Below are 21,237 nucleotides of genomic sequence, written 5' to 3'. Positions count from 1 at the left end.
ATAAATCCTAGGGTTATTTGTGATACTTCAGTTTCACCAACAGGTATTTCAAAACATTTAAGGTTGAAATTTTGTATGTTTTTTTTCTGATTTATGGTCACAATGTTTCTTTCATTCAGAGGTACAAGTCTGTAATGACTTTAGCTAATAGCTGGATATCTGGCTGGGTTTCTGTGCTTTATTCACAAGAAAGAAAGAAAGTACATTTTGGTCAGTTTCTAAATTACTCTGTTTGGACAGAGTTTCCTGTGTACTAATGGCTTCTTCAGTTTCTGTATAATTCTTAGGAAATACAATATAAAGAATTTAGCCACAGTATCTTTTTCATGACTAACCGCATCCCTTTTTTTTCTGGTGAGTTGTGGGTTACTAATTTTAGCTTTCACTTTACAGATAGTATCACAACTTATACTTTCTGTTTCTCGCTGAGTTTTATCCTGATGTATTTAGTAGTTTCCTGTTACAAAAGACAAAAATTACCCTTTGGTAAAGCTTTTTTATTTTTCCCTGTATGAGAGCTATTTGATACTGTTATGCTGTTGGTTTGCATACTTTTCAAGGAGCCATTTTGAGTATGTTAATGACTAATATGAACTACTTATGAAAGAGTTTTGAACAAGCAATTAACTGACATGCTAAATTGTTTTCAGTCTCTCTGAAGGCAGGATATTATTAGAAACAGAAAACAGGTAGAGTTTATGGGAACTTTCTAACTAGCACTTTTGAATAGTTGACTTGAAAAACCTTACAAGAATTCTAACCACATCTAGATTAACTATAGCCATTGGTAAAAAAAAAAAAAATGCCAAGAAAAGAAGTATGGTATTTAGTAGGGAATGTAGGTGGGCTGCAACCGTCCATGTTGGCCACGTATTACAAACACTAATTTTGTATGAGCCTTAATATCTATCAAGATCATCACAGGCAGCCTGTACTATTATTCACAAGGCAATAAACACACACACAACTACACACTTCCTTGACACTATGAGGGAACAGGTTTAAGCTATACTTAACTTTTCAGCTTATTCGAGATGAATGTATGTTAGGAAATAAATAAAATAAAAAAACAAAACAAATGTACTCTCCTCAGAAGCAGTCCATTCTTTCAGCCCAAGCGTTTTCTGGTAGAATCTCAGCAGTTTAACTGCCATGTCAAGAAAAGCCACCCTTATCAAGTAATTATTTATAGACTGGTTACGAGAAACTACTCTGACTTGCTGAAAGTTTTATTACAAATTTTTTCTCTCCCTTTTGCATATAACTCATACGGACCTGACTACTGGTATACTAGGCTTTGTTAAAAACCCTCCATCCATGATAACACTAATTTCCTGTTGAAGAGACACAAAGAAAGAAGTTGTGAGCGTCCTAGAAAAAGTTCTTACATTCTGTGCCCCGATCTAATCGAATTACTAACTGCATCCATAAAGCTCTATGCTTCAGTCTAATCCTTTTTACTAGAGTTACATTTATCCCTTCATATATATTGTAGTCTAGAAGACTCCCCAAAAATGTGATCATAGTACTCCAGTACCAAAAAAGGATCATTCGCTTGTGTCAGCTGATTATAGTGACACCTTAGTGGTATAGCATCCATTGTGTAACATAATTGGGACACTGTTATGCAACAAAATGGTATACTACTTTGGGACCTAGAGGATATTAGCTTAGGGGCAACAGCATGTGTGGATTTAGGAAAGGGTAAGGGACAACTCTCAACTACTATGCTTTACTCGTAGCACTATGATTTTGGCCATCAGATTTGGCCTTGAATCCTTCTAGCTTTATGATAGTTCTCATAAAGTCAGACTTGTTTATGAGTATTTACTTTATTAAATACGCCAATAAGTCTATACAAAGATTTCCTGTCCCTAACTATAAAAGGCCTAGTATATAAGGACCATCCATTCTGAAAAATAAAGAAATTGCTGCTCTTTCTGAGTCTTTGCTATGATTTTAAAGGCCAGTGCTATGATTTTTAATGCCTGGAGGTTGTGAGACACTGGCTATGGTATAAGCACTGCCCTGCTAAGAGGACTCCATACTATCCACAATGAAGGCAATAACAGTAGGCTGACAGCAACGCTCCCAGCAGGCCTAAGAAGGACTTCTGACAGGGTTGGTTACCTTGCCTTAGTCAATGAATTAGCAACAGCTGGCTTCCGTAAACTAATGGTGTGGTAGTTCATTAAATGCTCACAAACCACTAGTGAGCAAATTAGACAGCTTTGTAGTAAGTTATTACGTAGGGGTAACATGGATACTATGATTGCTCAATAAAAGGCATAGAGGGTCCCACAGTCCACTAAAATAAAAAGGATGGTTACCAGTGGGATAGCCTGGGGTGAGGCGTGGGGGTCAATGCTTGAGGTGATTATTTTCACTGCCTGTATAATTGACATTACAGAAAGTGTGGAAGGAAAGATATGCTTATTTTTACATTATAAACAAAGTTATGCAATATCTTCCAACCCATAACTGATGGATTTACTACACTTCAGCACGTCTAATGGCATCAGGAATATTAAGTCCAGAGAACTAAATCTCTTCTACACATCAACAGAATGGTTTGGAGGGATAGGTGCTTCAACAAGGTATTAGTTTAAGGGTGTGCACACACAACAAAGTATTAGTTTAAGTGTGTGCACACACAAGAAAGTATTAATTTAAGAGTGTGCACACTTATGAAACCATCATATTGTATGTTTTTTATTTTTTATATTTTTCCCCTAACAGATCTGTTTGTTTTTCAATTAAATTGTGCAGGTTATATGGTCACATTAAAGGTGGGAAAAGTTTTGAAATGATTTATTGTGATTTCATTTTTTAGTAAACTTTTTATATCCACTGTAGTTATCAGCCATGGTTGATTAAGGACAGTTTATAACCGAAGGGGATAGTTTATATTGAGCACAAAATGGGAAACTGGCTAGGCTTAAAATGGCCTGAAAAGGCAGCTAGCCGAATACTCACCTGCAGACCTATCATATGGTTGGTACACAAAAGGTGCAGAAAGGATATAAAGAAAAATGGCAATATTAGAGGAATGGACGGGGAACAGGAAATTTACACTGAGCCTGGCACCCATGTCCCTTATTGACAGAAGTAGCTTAGAAATGCCTGGCCCTCAATGTCCTATTTGGGAACAGCATGTCATTATTCTTTCTGGAAAACATGGTTAGGCTAAGAAAGCAAACAATGCAAAACACTATAGAAAAATGGGATGAATGTCAACACACTTGGAGGGGGAGACATTGGCTGGAGAGAAAGAGAAACAGAGAAAATAAGTGGTGATTGTGAGGACTGAATAACCTACAAGAGGCAAGAAAGAGCATAAAAGGAAGTGGATATTCTAACTGTGCTGAAAAAGAAAGTGGAAGGTCAGGAAACAGACAGTGGTGAGGTGAAGGTGACAAGCTGAAGAAGAGTGCAAAGTTATGATTCACACAAACAATTGCTAGATTGCAGAAGCCTGATATGATCTTCACAGCTTCACAATAGAATAGTTACATGTAGTACCCCACTACATGCATCACAACCACAACAGTATATATGTGCTATCAGCAAATCCCAAAGCACACGTATGATCTCTGCAAATAACTAATTTGGTATGTCCTGCTATCTGTAAGGACAAACAGCCATTATTTGGGAAAGTGCTCTCAGTAACGGTAATAACACCTTTTAAAATTACTCAGTGGAAAGACATACCAGTGTCAAACATTTACTACAATTCGGGTGTAATTTTTATCTCTGTGTGTATTTATTTTATTTAACATTTGTTAACTGGGTAGGTAGGGCGGTTGAAAGATCCCATTTAGCTATGAGTGAAACCAAATAACTAAAAAAACTAATAAGCATTCAGACAATAATAATGAGATAAAAAAAACAAGACAGTGGATTTAGAATGAACTTTAAATACATTATGAACAGGACATACAAATGATTATGAGCAGCTACTTTCCACTGTCAGAGAGCTTTAAGGAGGCAATGCCTCATCATCATATCAATGCCTGCATTGCTCACTAGTCCTGGAGATTCCTGTGGCCCTGGTAAGTAACTTTGTCAAGTCATACTAAGTATCCACCTTCATGCATGGACCAACAGAAGGTCCCATCAGACACTCCCTGAACTGGCCATACAGCTGACACAGCAAAATTTTTGCTCCTTAGGCAGGTGCTGTCTGTGGGTCATTAACACAGGCAGCCTAGTGAAAATGGTTACATTTTCATAGGGAAATGGTGGAAAGGATTCATGCATAAAAGAATAGCTATCAACCTTCTGTCTCCAAAATGTGGGATAAATGGACAAAATGTTATACTCCTAAAACATTTTTCAGGTAACTTAACATAATTTAGTATTACTTAACATGAACATCATCCAAGATGATTCTTAGTACACTGAATGTGTGACAGACCCTTTCAATGTGGATTTGTGAGTAACACGGAATTCTTAAGAGTCAAAATGCAAAGCATTCCTCATGATGATGTACATTTGTGACAAATGTATAAAACACAATTCGTGCTTTGCAAGCAGTGGAGACTGTCACAGCTCTGAAATACAGCATGTATACATGTGAAGTATATGTCCATGGGGATTAACTTCAGAATCTCAAAATTATGAAACATCGAATGTCATATGATCAAGACCATATGACTGATGTTTCGGAATATCAAAATTCCGAAACAAATCCAAAATAAAAAAAAAAAAAAACAACTGGCTAAACGTTTTTGCGGGGGGCAAGCCACCCTGCACCTCACACCCCGCTACTTAAATATACCAACTCCGAGATCGCACTACAACAAGGAAAAGGGAAATCTCCCATTCAGCACTCAATGCAGATCTCTGTTCAGAATTTCAACAGTCTAAAAATTTGATTATATGGTCTCAACCATATGAATTTTGAGGTTTTAGGAATTCGAGATTCTGAAGGGAACCAGTCCATGGCACTATACATTGGACATATGCCATGCAATCTGGCTGCGGTTCATATTATTTATATACATCAGGCTTCCCTAAAATGTAGCATTTCACAGAGATTTGAGGATAGTGGCCTTAGCTGGACAATGCTTTGTAAACTGTCACGTATCTGTGGATGCTTCAGGCTTGCTGACCTTTTCATTGCTAAGCCATGCAACAAAATGCATGAGTATTAGCAGCAAATGAGCAAGCTGAATTGTGTTATTGACATCAGAAGTTAATCTTTTAAAGTGTTCTGCGGTACTGTGGTAAGATGTAGCTCTAGTTTGCTATGCATGTCTGCCCCTGCATTGGAACAGAGTGTAGCTAGGAGGTACAAATGTGTACTGCGAGTATCTGCAAGGTATTACATATCTATATCTATATCCATCTATATGTGTGTGTGTGTGTGTGTGTGTGTGTGTGTGTGTGTGTGTGTGTGTGTGTGTGTGTGTGTGTGTCAGCAGTATCCTGTGTGGGTGTTGGTGTGGTTGTGTAATAACAGGATCCCTTGCAGGGTTGGTTTTGCTATATTTTCATATTGAGGACCCATATGTCCCAATGTCACATTACAAGGCCAACATTTGTCAAGCACCGTAGAGGTTGTTGTAGACAATCCACAGCCGTAAATGTATATATAGGCAACCAGAGATCTATATATGGATCTACTTCAGTAGATTGAACCTTTACAAGTTCGAACCATATATGGCCGAGACCATATGTTCGAACTCGTAAAAGTTTGAACACTCAAATAAAAACACATAAAACAAAAAAATAAAAAAACACAAAACTAAAAGTCTATAGCAGGGGGACTACACTCCCCTGCACGCCCACACCCTCCCTTACTTAAATATACCAACTCCGAGATTGCACTACATTGCAGAAATGGGAAATCTTCCCTTTCCACTCTGTACAGAGATCTCCATTCAGTCTGATAGTCTGATCAAACTTTTACAAGTTCGAACATATTGTCTCAGCCATATGTGGTTTGAACTTGTAAACATTCGATCGCCTGAAGGGGACCTATATATATATATATATATATATATATATATATATATATATATACACACACACACACACACACACACACACACACACACACACACACACACACACACACACACACACACATATATATATATTTGATATTTGTGTGTGTGTATGTGGGGGGGGGTTGTGTATTGTGTATATGACACAAAGCTGAACACCCACTCCCTGAAGATAATCCCACCAAAAGTAAATAGCAGAAAAAGTCACTGAAAATAAAACAAAGTAAGCCCCTCTGCACCCACTATGTGAGAGACTTTATTTATTCCACACACATCCATTAATTTAAATACACCAACTATAAGATTGCACAATACAACAGAAACTGGAAAAATTCACCAATCTCTAGTATTCTGTCATCTCACAAAACACCGGTTTCCTGCTCATTCATATTTATTTTTATTTTATTTTTACATTTGTTAACTGGGTTAATCCAGCTAGGCCCAGAAAGCCCTTTTCAGCAGAGATCCAAGGAGAAAAGCTCCAAGAAAGTAATTAAAAAAATAAGAAAACCTAACAATTCAAGTTGTGAGATACTTAACTGTACAACAACAGAGAGAAATATACAATACAAATATAAAAGTAATTAGGGACCTGGGGACCCAAGTTGATAGCAATCTCTCATTTGACAACCACGTGGCCAAAGTGGTTAGAAAAACATTTTATATAGCCCACCTAATCATGAAGGGATACACATCTAGATCAGGGGAGGTCATCGTGCCTCTTTACTCATCCCTCATCAGGCCCATAATTGAGTACAATGCCCCTTTTGGGATGTACCTTACCAGACACCTGCAGCAACTGGAAAGACCCCAAAAGTACCTCACCAAGAGGATCAAAGGGCTCAAACAGATGCCATATACTGCCCGGTTAAAGAAACTCCAGCTATACTCAGTAGCATACCGCCTGCTCAGAGGCAATCTGTGCCTGACGTATAAAGCCATGTCCGACCCGGAATTAATGGACATGCTGCACCTCAGAAAATCCAAATCCCATTGAGCTATGCACTCAAGAGACTTGAACCTCAGCACTGAAATAAATAGGACATGCTGGAGGGACAGATTCATAACCCAGAGGCTCCTTTCACTCTGGAATAAAATCCCAGTACAGGTTAGGCAGAGTGCCTCATTGACTCTCTTCAAGAGGAATCTTGATGAGTGGATGGGAGATCGTAGGTTTACCCCAGGTATCACTTGTGTGTCACTGTTAGACAGAGGCACAGTATACTAACCTCGAAAAAGGGCATAGCAAAATTCATTTAAAATGGGTGGCGAAAGCCAAACACACTCTGGCTAGGCTTATAAATGCCCTAGGGCAGATAGCCTAGTATGAACCTATGAACCTATGAGTATGTAATTGTTGTTGTTTGTCTTTCGGCTTTTCCCGGTTAGGGGTCACCACAGCAGAACTCCGGTCCACTAATGATTGGCAGTTGGCTTTTATGATGTGACTGTAATGTATTTTTCCAGTATTTGTGTTTGGCTTGGTCACCTGCATAAGGTTTTGTTGTGTGCTTCTCAGGTCACAATTTGGGTGTAATTATGGTTGTAAGGGCAGGGCAGGAGTTGGGACTATTTAGGATGCTGTGTGCAATTTGTAGTTGTGATATTTGAAGCATGTGGGGGAGCTCAGGCCACCTTAAGCTTTTCAGGGATATACAATGATGGGATTTGAGCTATTACTGGCTGCGAATCTTGCTATCTTGTTATAGGTGGTTTCTAGTTTGGTTAACAGATTATTTTGGAGGTTAGTAATTATGCGAGCAGCATACAGCAGGGAAAGTAGTAAATGTTTGAGCCAGTAAAGCTCTAGCTCTATTAGGTATATATTTGTTGTTGTGGTATAGAAGATGTAGGGCCGGATTCATGAATGGCCAAATTCCATGCAGGAACAGTATCGCAGCTCCTGCACGCAATATGGCCGCTGTGCGATCCAGGATAGGGCCGTTTTCAAGTGCACGAGCAGCCCTATACTGTTCCTGCACTGAATTCTGTTAAGTATGCAAATGCTGGTGAAAAACATGCAAATGAGGTGATTTTGTGATCCAGCAAGCTGAATGGATTCCGTATAGGAACAGTGTCAGTGCAAAAATGTATTCGGCTAGTAGCCGATTTTTTGCATCTGACAAAACAGAGGCATGACAGCTCATGAAAAGCATGTATTATGCAGAACAGACAAGCCAATGGCCAAATATAAGGCCATTGGGATTAAAAGCCACATAATTATTATAAAAATAAAACTTTAATTTTTTTGGGCCGATCTCGGCCGTTTAAGCTAAGGGCAGAGGCGCGCAAACACGGGGGTGCCAAAAATAAAAAAAGAGAAAAACTGCCATGTAACATAAATATGCATTCTGCCATTATAGTCAATGGCAGGCAGAATGTAAACAAGACAAGAGAGCACTGGTTGCCAAGGGGAAAGGGTGTGCTTGCAAATTGTAACTATGGACCTGCACACTGGGTTATGCAAATTAAGGGACCTATACTGAATCACAGATTTCTACCTACTGGAAGCCTGCACCTAATCATGCAGGTGCAGGAAAAGGGAGCCATGTCTGAAGAAGTCTTACAGTTTATGATGAAAAACGTGGTGTTTGTTCAAACGTTTAACTCTAGAATAAATTTTACTGGATATCTTGGCTGTCCAATGATTTTTTGTCCTCTTCACAGTGTTACTTTTGCTTATTAGCCATGTAGGCAGGACAAGAGGATGGCTTCAGTAGGGGGTGTATCATGCTTGGTGGAAACTTATTGGAGCCCTGAGTCCTGTCTTTGCTCTTAGCTAAGCAGAGCTAAGGAAGGGGTGTGTCTCACATTGTTTAGGACTGTTTTCCCTGCTTAAAACGGGTGTGCGCACCGCACACCAGGTTTTAAACAAAAAGAAAAACAGGAAATAGCAGCTCAGTTCACATGTGAGGACTAGGTATATGCGGGCTTAAACAGGAAGGCAATGGGAAGGGAAAACAGCAGTAGGAAGGCAATCAAGAAGAACTAGTATAGCTGGCAGGTGAAATGTATCAGAATCAGCCAATTACACAGGCAGCAGCCCAGCCCAGCCCAGCACATTACTATAAACTAGGCAAACCCCATTCACTCTGGTTTTTCCCACAAACTTTACACCACCGGTGTACACAGATGGGGAAATTTTACCTGACAAAACTAACAAAATGATAGGGGCTGCTTTCACTCTCATACATCAATATGTGCAAGAGGCTGATGGTGGTGAGGATGGGAATGCTGATGACCATCCCACAGTGTGGAGAAGAAGAGTGTACAGCCCCAGGGTAACCTTCCAGGGTCTACATGAGCTGGAGATAGTGGAGCACTATAGGGTGGACAGGGACATTCTACAGCAAATTGTTGAGCTGTGCCAGCCCCGCCTCACACAGAGAACCAACAGAGGGGAACCCACCCCAGTGGATACCCAGGTATGTGTAGGCTTAAGGATACTAGCCACAGGTACCTTCCAGAGGGCAACTGGGGATATCATGGGGATCTCACAGGCATCAGCATCCAGGGTACTCCACTAGTTCCTGGATGCCATGTCAGCACATGCCGGTGAGCACATATATTTCCCCATCACTCGTGAAGCGTTGACCAGCAGTATGCATCTCTTCCACCAAATAGCAGAATACCCTGAGATAGTGGGTGCTATAGGCTGTACGCACATACACATCCTAGCACCACCTGCCGAGCAGGGTAGGGTCTACATAAACCACAAGGGCTTCCTGTCCATCAACTGCCAGGTTGTGTGTGATGTCCAGGGCATTATCTTGAATGTGTGTGCTGGCAGCCCTGGAAGCTATCACGACTCCCACATCTGGCATATAACACAGCCGTACCAGTCATTTGCCAGTGGGGACACCCCATATGGCCACTTAGTGGGGGATGCTGGCTATGCACTGGAGCCGTGGCTAATAACGCCCCTCAGAAATACACACACGTGAACAAGAACTCCATAATTTGGCACTCGCACAAACCAGAATCATAAGAGAGCATGTGTTTGGGATACTCAAGTCACAGTTGCCTGGACATATCCGGTGTAACCTTGAAGTACTCTCCAGCTACATGTACACAAATGTTCATAGTATGTGCCATGCTACACAATATGATCCTGCGGAAACAGCTGCAGCAGGAACAGCATGGGGTAAGGCCACAAAGCCCCCCACCATTGCCAAAGCCAGCACAGGCACATAGGGACTCGGAGGAGGAACCACCTGAGCCTGTCCATGTAGGCAGAAGGAGGAGTGCCCAGTATGTCCAGGCCTTGCCATAGCACATACACTGACATGGTAGGGACCCAGGGAATAACACCTCTCTCTGAGTCACACATACAGTAAAAGGGATATCAAACATGACACAACCTGTGTTTTACCATCAATAGGGAGCATACTATGTGCATCCAACATAGTCAGCCCTCCAGCACTGCCCTCAATACTGGCCCAGTCACAAGGTAAGTCACTCTTCCTATCAGTTGCTGAATGGAGTAGTATGTTCTGATAGTTGCATCTGTGGTATGGATGCGAGCATGCAATGGAATCGGGTGGCTGAATAGGATGGCAGCAGATAGTGGACACCTATACGGGCAGCATGAAATCCATAACAAATACTGGTGTCAGCACACTAGACAGTACTAGACAAGGTGACAAATCCCACTGCAGCACATGTGGTGGCACAAATGTGTGTCCAAAGGACACACACGTGCATGTCAGTGATGCTCACATACCCACCACCAGCCTCAGCCAGCAGGATAGGTGTAGATGACCATAGAGAAAGGCTGGCTAAGGCCTCCAATTGATGGCAATGGTGAAAAGCCCCCCTCCAGACCTACACAGACAGACTACAACAGGTCAGACAGTTGTATGTTAGTTCTGAAGGGTAAGAAGTATGAAACGGAAATGTAGCACAATAAAACCTAAGATCTGTGCTCTACTGATATGCCTCCAGTCTGCATGATAGGTCAGAATATAAAATGGTGTGGAAGCTAACAGAGCACCTGACATACCAGTACAGTCATAGCACAGTTTACAGTTGTCAGGTGTCCCCCACCCCCAAAATCCTATGTAGAAATGCAGTAACATGTAAGTGTGAGGAGCAGTATCAGTGGAGCACAGATTACCCAAACTGGCCCAATCTACAGGATAGATTGTTGCATTATACAGGGGTCTGTGTGTTAGGTTGTTGTGTGTTTAATATTGTCTGTAAGTGGTCAGTATGTAGGCATGGAGGGTTGGTGTCTCAGTGGCCTATGGGCAGTACTGTGGTTGACAGGGCCATGTTCTGACAACTGTAGTGCCAAACAAAATGCTTCTCAGCAATACCCGTGTCAGCAGTCATCCATACTCACTGTCCAGATGTCAATATCTGTCACTGTCTGAAAGATGGACATGCCATGAATGTGGGTCCATACATACACACAGTACACAGTCAGAAGTACCCTAGACAGAGTGCATAAAATGTAACTGTCAAAGGGGCACACCTTTGGAATTGTACATACAGGTTAGCAGCACATTGGTTGTCTGTGTAGTATGGAATACTGATGTAGTCTGGCCAAACACTGGCAGACCACAAAAGGCACAGCTACAAAGTACTGAGAAACTACTGATGTCCCCGCACAAGCCAGCATAAGGGAAATGCCCCACGTATATCTGTGAGTCAGCTGCAAGCAGCTTCCATAACACACATGCACCCAGCTCACCCCACCATCATCCACAGGTTTATCACAGGTCATATCCTTGCTGTTGGGAATGAGTACAGTATGACCCCACTTCTGTATAGGAATGCCCACAGAATGCAGCATGCTGAAGAGCTGTCCTATGCAGGTGTGTCCTTAGCTGTAAGCAGTACCCTGCCTGCATCCAGACCAATGAATCAATATGGACAGGAACTATTGCCATTAACACCTCGCACACTTACCCTGTCAACCCAGGGGAATCCACTGGCTCACAGCCTGGGAATGTAGGAGTGACAGAATGCAGTGGCCTGCTGCAGATGGCCTGCATCACTACCAAATGTCCTACAGTCCCCTCTCAAAGACTTTTTCATAGGTTCATAGGTAGATACTAGGCTATCTGCCCTAGGGCATTTATAAGCCTAGCCAGAGTGTATTTGGCTTCCGTCTCCCTATTAGATTAGCCTACTGTACCCTTTTAAGATTAGTTTACTGTGCCTCTGTCTAGGAGGGACACTGGGGAGATCCCAGGGGTGAATTTGCGATTTCCCATCCACTCGTCTAAATTTCGCTTGAAGAGGGTCAGCGAGGGGCTATGTCTAACATGAATTGGGATTCTATTCCAGAGTGAGGGGAGCCTCTGGGAAATTAATCTGTCCCTCCAGCATGTCCTATTTATTTTTGTGCTGAGGTTTAGGTCCCTGGAGCGTGTAGCTCTAAGGGACTTGGATTTTTTGAGGTGGAGCATGTCCATTAATTCTGGGTTGTGCCTCACCCGTAGTGCCAATGTTTGGTATCTCATGAGATCACAACTAACAACCTAACAGTCAACAGAACACAAATGCAAGGCCATGTTGACAAATCCCAGTAGCATGCCCCCCATGTCCCACTGCATGAACTGTGGACCAATCCATAAATACCTCTGGGATAAAGGGTCAGCTATAGGGATACTTCTCAGATATCGCCTCATAATGTTAGGAAGAGGATACAATAACAGTGGGGGGGGGTGTAGACGCATGGATGTCATGGAGTGTGTGAAACTCTGATGTGTGCCCATACAACCTCTGCCTGCAAACCCAGTAATGGGTGGCTGCAAACCTGCTTGTAAACCACAATGTGAAGGGGAACTGACCAGATATATGAGCCCTGCCTCTGGGTAATCTGGGTGAATCTGTACAGCTGAGAGGTATGGCCACAGCAGGATATGGCCAGTCTTTTAAGTCGATATATGTACAAGAAGGGGATCTTCAGACACCTTAGTACCAAAGTGCTGGACCATTTACACAGAGCCATCACCAAGTGTCTGTAACTACCCCTCCAGAATGGCAGGAGTGTGCAAGACTGTGTAGGCTGTGGACCACAATACTGGACTCAGCTTCATTCATCTTGTATTTCCCAGTAAATAACTGTGAGCAAAAAATATATCTGTCAGTAGTTGATGACATAATACATCACAGTGTAAAACAGTACATATGTATGAATATCTCTGCTAACACCAACCATGTAACACAAGCAGCACAGACAGCAATAATTACAATATCCTCATATCTGTCACCCATTGTGACTCCATATTGTCAACCTATCCACAGATATCCTGCAGAAACAGGTTGCTAGCTGTATGTGTAGAACACCAAACCCTGGACTGGAGTACAACCTTACCTGGAATGAATTCACACACTTAATACAAAAGGTCATACTGGGCATGCTTCTACACTTAGAGAAATGAAGCCCATGTCAGATAACACAGTGGACTATACATATCTGTAATTCGCAGATGTCTGTGCACACACACCAAATTGTACACCATTCATGCTTTGCGTACACATTGGATAGGAATACTCACACATATCCAAGGCCAACACCCTATAATATGTCAAACATACACACACACACACACAGATGTAGGGAAGGGAGAGACAGACAGTGACAGACAGAATTCCATTATGAAGCCTCTCCCACCCAGTACACATCCAATTGGCCGATATCACATGATGTGCTGATGTCAATCACTGTACACATTCTTTTTAGTAACCCTCAGCCCTATAGTGCCTGTGGTGCTTGTGATAACTGTGTAACAGAATAGTACAAATCAGTATTCATGTAGCATTTGTATACTCAGTCCTGTCAAATGTAAAGTTGTGTGTGACTGAATGTGTGTGTGTTCCCACAGGAATGATTTATGGCCCATTCACACACACTGCTGATGTCAGTCACCTTGAAATAAACCATTAGCCAAGGCTCCGCCCTATAAGCTCCATGGTGCTTGTGATAACTGCACAATACTGTAGTGAGCAAACTAGTTAGGTAGGAGTTCTGGTCCTGGCAACTGTGATAGTGTGTGTGTGTGTGTGTGTGTGTGTGTGTGTGTGTGTGTGTGTGTGTGTGTCAGCAGTATCCTGCGTGGGTGTTGGTGTGATTGTGTAATAACAGGATCCCTTGCAGGGTTGGTTTTGCTATATTTTCATATTGAGGACCCATATGTCCCAATGTCTCATTACAAGGCCAACAGTTGTCAAGCACCGTAGAGGTTGTTGTAGACAATCCACAGCCACAAATGTATATATAGGCAACCAGAGACCTCTCTCCACCCACAGATCATACACAAATGCACTTGTCTCTTTCTCTCATCCTTTTTTTCTTTCCCTCTGTCTCTCTCTCTCCCCCTCTCTAGTATATGTGGAAAAATGCATCTGTTTTACATAGGCAGGAGCTTGACATTGGTAGGTAATGCTCACGATCAGGTGATGGCCTGTGCACGAACTGGAGTCCTCCACCTGCTAATTGCATGTGGAACAGCTGAAAGAATCATTCCTATAGCCAATTGCATGGAAACACACTCCTATAAGTAAGGACTGCAAATGGGTTTTGGCTCTTCTCCTTCATTGTGAGCAGGACTTCATGTGGGTGTGTGACAAACAGCATCACAGAGGGTAGTTGGAAATACCTCTTACAACAAATGCTATGGAGACAGGCCAACAAACTGGAGGGGGATGTTCCAGACATGGGGACAGAATGTAAGTGTTGCTGTTCTACATTTGAAGTAATGTTGGTTTAACAGGATTTGTGTGGATATGGCTGTTCTGTATGATTTAAAGTCTGGCATGACAGTGTTACGTGGTTGAGAAAACTCTCACCTATAGGGCTATCTGCAGACTGGCCAGAGTTTGGAGTCTTAGATTTGGTGTCACTCACACATTTTCTGTCTTTATAAATGCAGTAGCATACTCTGATGATTGTAGTCAGTAAATGGTAAAATCCATGTGTGTTACTGACTTCATATCCCTCAGAAGAGATGTGTCACAACAAACCCTGTTACACCGGCAATGTTCTCAGTTTATAACCGCAATATGTCAATATTGGCCCTGTGTTTCTGCCTCTGTCACTCTTTGTTCATATGTCATGCAGTAAGAGGTGGATATGTACAGCATACCATTATTTACTGAAATAATTCCTGATATCAAGCCAGTGATACATCAGACTGCCAGACATTTAATGTACAGGAGGCCTAATATTTGAAGACAAAACCTGGACATTCTGTTGTAGTCTGTACAGTAGTGAGGTCTGTGCACTTATGGTGATTGTTGACAGAGTGTCTGTATTATATAGCCATGTATTGTGATTATGTTACTTTGTTAGTGTACAGACTGGGGTAGATGTCTGTGTTTGTGGTCCTGTTCTATCTGACATTGCATGCTGCTCCAGTTTCTGATACCCTGTCAGCCTGTATGTGTTTAGGGCCAGACTGAGACATGTCCCATATCGCAATCAGGCATCAGACTACAATGTGAATTGGGCCATTATATGTATGGTTAGTGTGTGAGTGGCAAACATGATGATGACTGTTGTTCACACAGTCCATATACTGTACTAATACTTAGGCTTACCATTATGTGATTGTGACTGTGTTGAGACTGGTTGTGGGAATGCACTTTCACATTGGTGTCTGTTAGTCTGTGCTGTTAAATGCCTGTAGTGCCTGCTATATTTGCAGTTACATGTGTATTCCCTCATAGGTAAATTAGGTTGGTGTTGTGGCAGTCTGCCTGTAATGTAGACAGTGCTTGGTGACATGCCTAGCAGCTCAGTGTATTTACCCTAGTGTGATGTTATGTCCAGATATTTGTCAGATGTACTGTTGTCTGGATACCATATCTGCTGTGTATATCTGACAAGCAGTGGGCTGCTGTGAAGATGTATGTCACTTACTAGTGGGAAGTATGTGGCTTGGAACCTGTCCTCCTCTAGTTAATATGTGTTAGGACAGACAGGAGGGTGTGAATGTATCAACTTTGTAAGCTTATCTAGTCCAGTATGTGTGATATATCCCCATTTCATGGCTTTAAACATCCCCTTTTTCAGGCTTGTTCCACATTTCTTGCACTAAGGAGTTCTGTGTATACCTCCTGACTGACCAGATCGTTTCAGACTGTCCATGTTTATTGTTCATATTTCTTCTGTATTCCACAAGATCCTAACTGTGATTTGTGTGGTACTTCACTATGATGATTTTATGATGTCTGTCAGTAACTGATGGCAGATGACAGTCTCAGAAGAGCCTTCCTTCACAAAATGTATGTTGACACAATCCCTGTCACTGTAGCGACATTCTACATTTATAACTGCAATGCATACAATACGTTCCCTTGCCCTAAAAGGTTGAGAGTTATGGTGCTGAGGTATGATACTACTACATGTAATGGGCATATGTTATGTATACACACACATATATATATATATATATATATATATATATATATATATATATATATGTGTGTATACACACACACACACACACACACATATATATATATATATATATATATATATATATATATATATATATATATATATATATATATATATATCCTTTTATCTGTAAACATGAGTGTTGTATGTACCTTCTCAGATGTATCCCACCATAATAATCTGAAATGTATATATTTATATATAAAAACATGACTGATTCAACACTATTTCCACTTACAAGTACTAAACAATTGTAGTAGTCAAAGCAGTTGTTCACTATTATTCAGTATATGTACTGAATTATATATTTGAAAAAACAACAGCCAACCTCATAGCTGACATGGCTTAGTGGTTACATCCTGTGACTATAATGTTCATAGTCATGGGTTCAAGGCCTGCACGGGCTATTTATTTTGTTGCTTGGCAGAACAAGGGCTGATGGAGACAGGGTGATTAAGATGCTTTAAATAAGCTTTAAGTGGGTTTGCATGGGTTTTGTGAAGCTAAGCATTGCTAAAATATGGTTAAACGAATAAGCGCTTAGGCTTCACTTACCAGTGCACAAATCTGCTTAGCATTTACATTTAATGCTTACACCTGCTAAGCATAGCTCAGCTCTGGTAACCAGTGATCACATTCCAGTCTGATAAAATAGCAGGGTAATGACATCTTTAAGAAGTGTATTTCATTTCCTGCACATAACATGCTTCTATGTGCTGTCATTACAGTTGCAAGGGGTGTGAGTATACTGTATGGGACACCTGGGTATACATGGGTAGTACCACAATCTTTTCTCTTTGGATTTGTTTCATGCATGGGTAGTATCCTAGGTTATATGCAGTCACACTTGCATGTTACACCAGCTACAGTGCACTGGTTGACAGACATAATTTAACACATATTGTTAGTACTTTTAACAGTGCTTTTTCAAGTAAGAGTAGATTGCATATTGTAGTACTGGAACCATACACCCCTGCATGAAAAGCTGGATTCTGAGTACTGAGCAACTTGTTCTTGGTGTTTGAGCTGTATGTTTATATGTATCTCCTATTTGAATGTTGATCTGATATGGTGATATTAACTGTAGACTACTATGTTTTTTGAACATGTCATTGAGAACTGCTGTCATGTAATAATGGAATACCTTTCAGTTTCAGGCATGTATCTTGCAAAACATTTATCCTAATGCATAACCTGTTGGCTACCTACTTACTGTCTGTCCTCTGTACAGATGTGCAGATGTCAGGCATTGCTATGGCCATATCATTATGTAGGTGCCCACATTGTATTGTGCTGTGGCCCTGGACACTGCTGCTAGTTCTGACATATGGGACATTCCTTAATGTGGGACTTGCCCCATTTCCTTGCCTATGTGAGGGACATTACAGTGGCATTGGCTTACAGATTCACATACAGTGGGTGACAATACATCACAGGACAGGACATGTAGAGACAGCCAACCAACATGGGGGACATATCCCCAGATTTTTGAACAGATTCTATGTCATCAGTACTGTTATACACATGGTGGATTGATAGATTGACATGGTCTTTGTGGACATGCATTTAGTGTGTGACGTCACAACACAGAGTGATATGTGTCTGACATACCTCTCCAATGGCATGCTGTCCACAGACTGGCCACATGTCTGCCTGTTATGTTTTGTGTGTTCACCAGACAGTTGGTGCCCTTGGTAAATCAGTTGTGGACTCTGGGGAATGCAGTCAGTAAATACTCACATCTATGGGTATTACCAACTTCATATTCCTCATAAAGGATGTTACAACAAACCCAGTGAAATCTGCAACTGTCTCAATGTATGACACCAGTATGTCCAATCTACCCCTGTGTTTGTGCCTCTGTTCCCACCTAGTTAGTGAGTGGGGAATGTTATCAAAGGCTTTGGCCAGATCAATGTAGGCTGCATGTGTCACCTTGCCTTCATCCACAGCTTAGGTGACTGACACCAAGAGGTTGACCAGGTGGAATGAGCAAGTATGACCTACCCTTCACAAAGGTAAACTGTGTGGGATCCTGAGTCTGCAGATTCTCATATCCCTGATTATTAGGTGCATGATGATGCATTCCATAGCTTCGCATAATAGACTTGTCAGGCAGTTGGGCCAGTATTTCCCAGGGTCTGTAGTTACACCTCATTTGTGGAGAGGGGTGACTGTAGCAGTGTACAATTCAGTAGGGACAAAGCCTGAGGTGAGGCTGTGCTTAAACAAGGCTCACAGGTAAGGTGCCAGGTCACTCTGTAGTTAATGTAGAACACAGCCAGGGATATTCTCAGGTCCCATAGAAGCTGCATTCTTGGCCTTGGACAGTGGTAATTTAACCTGTGCTGCAGTAATACTGGGTACCTGGTGGTGTACTGGTATTGTGATTGGTCCTTGGGCGGGGGGAGTGAGGGGTAATGTTTGCACTCAAGATACTAGCCAGCATATTGGCAGTATTTGTTGGCTCAGTCTGGGAGGTTCCATTGTCTAATAGCTCAGAAAAAAAATTGCTATTGCCATGGAGGTTCTTAACATAACTGTATGAGACCTTGTAGTTGTCTTCATTATGTGCTCCAATTCTGTTCTCACAGCTAACTTTGTAGTATTTGATAAGGGATCTCAACCTTCAATTGAAGCTGATAAGGGTTCATTTCCAGTCTTGAGACTTCATGTTATTCTATATCAGTTCCCTCCTTCTGTTGTACAGTGTCTGTATGGCAGGGGACCACCAGATCAGCTCCCTTTTATTGGAGGTGAGGTTCCTGGCTGTAGTGGGTATGGCAGTACCCATGCGATTCTGTACATGTTCATAGTGCATTCTTGTTTGATTCAGCGTCATGCACCTAGTCTCCATTTGCATGGCTGCAGTGAGGTTAGCCACCTCTGTTGTTATGAGGCCATATTCAGCATTGGAAAGGATTTTCATGGTGCTTACCTCTGCAGGGGGGCGTGGAATGGCCATGAATTTCCAAAGGTGATTAATTTGTGTTCAGATATAGCAAGGGGGAGTTGTCTGTTGGTGTCAAGCAACAGTCACCCATGTTAGGAAGGACCAGGTCAATGTGATGGGCATGTGTAGTAGCTTTCCCAGTTAATGGTGGGGTAGTTGAAGTCAACCAGTATGTGAGTGTTAGGTTGGACAATATTATCCTCCAGGATGTTTAGGGACATGGATTGTGAGTGTTGGGACATGCTTGGGGACCTATAGCAGGCTATGACCTGAACCACTGTCCTACCCAATGTTAGCTATGCCTGCAGGATCTGTAATGCCTAAATTGGTTAACACTCTGGAGGTTTGTGCCTCCTTAATGAATATGGAAACACCACCACCTTTAGAGCTTCAGTCACAGTTCTGCAGCCAAGAGATGTGGAATGGGTAATAGGCTGGTAGTGCAGGAGTGCTTCCTGCTGCCTTTAACCAGGTCTCTGTTACAGCACATATGTCATAGTTCCCCATTTTAAGGAATACATCCAGTGAGTGCATTTTCAGATTTAGTCATTTACTGTACAGCAGCATGAGCCTCAGATTGCATGTGTTTGTAGCTGTCATATATTTCTGCATATTTATGTATACATATATATATATATATATATATATATATATATATATATATATATATACACATTCACCTTTCTATATATATGTATCTATGCATATATGTGGATATGCATGTGGATGTATATCTCTCTCTATATAAATATACACACACACATCTATATATATATGTATTATGTATAGATTTGTCCACATATATGCATTGCCATACATATATACATGTTGGCAAGGAGCTCCTCCATTGCTGTAAGTGGGACCTCTCTGGCTGGCCTCCCACCAGTAGCGGAATGGTCCGTTACCACCGCAGCAGCCCGTTGCCATGCATGCCAAATCTGGTGAGTTGCTCTGTGCCTGACCTGTTTGTACGTGCGGCCATGGTTCCCCAAGGTGTTCACTCTCTGTGTGAGGTCTTCCCAGAGGGCTGTCCTCTCCCGCTGATGTTGGCGACCCCAACTGAAGAGGATGTGGTAGTGTTCCAGGATGGCCTCAGTTATGGCTGCTGTCTCCTGGACATCATAGGCTGGAAGCCTCTGCATCACACCTGAAAGACATAAACAGGGAAAAACACATCACAGGACATCAGACATTGTCCATAGTTCTTTACAGAGACAGCTCACTATTAATGAGTATCAGTAACCACAACATTACATCAAATAATACTGCAGTACCTAGCAGAATTGTATGGACATGCATAGCATTATGTGTAAGTAGGCAGTTTGCATCTGATTAATGGTGAGGGTAGGGGTGCATGTGGTGTGCATATCCTTCTGTACTGATGTTGAGCCAGGGGGTGATGTTTGTCCTAAACATGTCCAAAGCTGGTCGTCTGTAGCTATGTTGTGTGTGTGTATGTGCTGTGGCTGACCTCCATTACAGGGTGGGTTAGATAGTTGCCTGTGAGACCACATACATATGTGGGGATGGTCTTCTGATTGCCCTCAGTGGATGTGTCCTATTTGTACTCATGCTCAGCATTACATTAATGCACTGTGACCTACTATGCTCAATCAAACACAGGTTGACATACTGCCCAGATGGTGACTGCTCCAACACCCGTGGTGGTGGAATAAAGAAGAACAGGGCTGTATGCATAGAAAGGTGTTGGCAAAGGAGAAGAGGGACTGACAGACAGATGTAGAGAGTAGGCATGAGTATAAAGAGATGGGGTGCATGGCAAAGAGAGTGTTGCACATGGATATGGATGTGGAGTCTGACATACAGATGTGGAGTCTGAGGTTGTATGTAATGTTGGA

At 41.9% G+C, this 21,237-nt stretch overlaps 1 protein-coding gene across 1 annotated transcript in view; it reads right to left on the bottom strand.

Annotated features, from left to right (window-relative positions):
- Positions 1-20,507, bottom strand: part of RNF19B (ring finger protein 19B) — a 645,200-nt gene extending 624,693 nt beyond the window's left edge. Inside the window, exon 1 of the mRNA XM_044059923.1 lies at positions 20,341-20,507. The gene's annotated coding sequence lies outside the window, so the exon portion shown is untranslated. The remainder of the gene's footprint in view (positions 1-20,340) is intronic.
- Positions 20,508-21,237: the final 730 nt, after the last annotated feature.

This window comes from Protopterus annectens, chromosome 1.part2, assembly GCF_019279795.1.
Source record: "Protopterus annectens isolate FY-2018-M chromosome 1.part2, PAN1.0, whole genome shotgun sequence".
NCBI lineage: Eukaryota > Metazoa > Chordata > Ceratodontiformes > Protopteridae > Protopterus > Protopterus annectens.
This window is presented reverse-complemented; position numbering and strand designations above follow the sequence as displayed.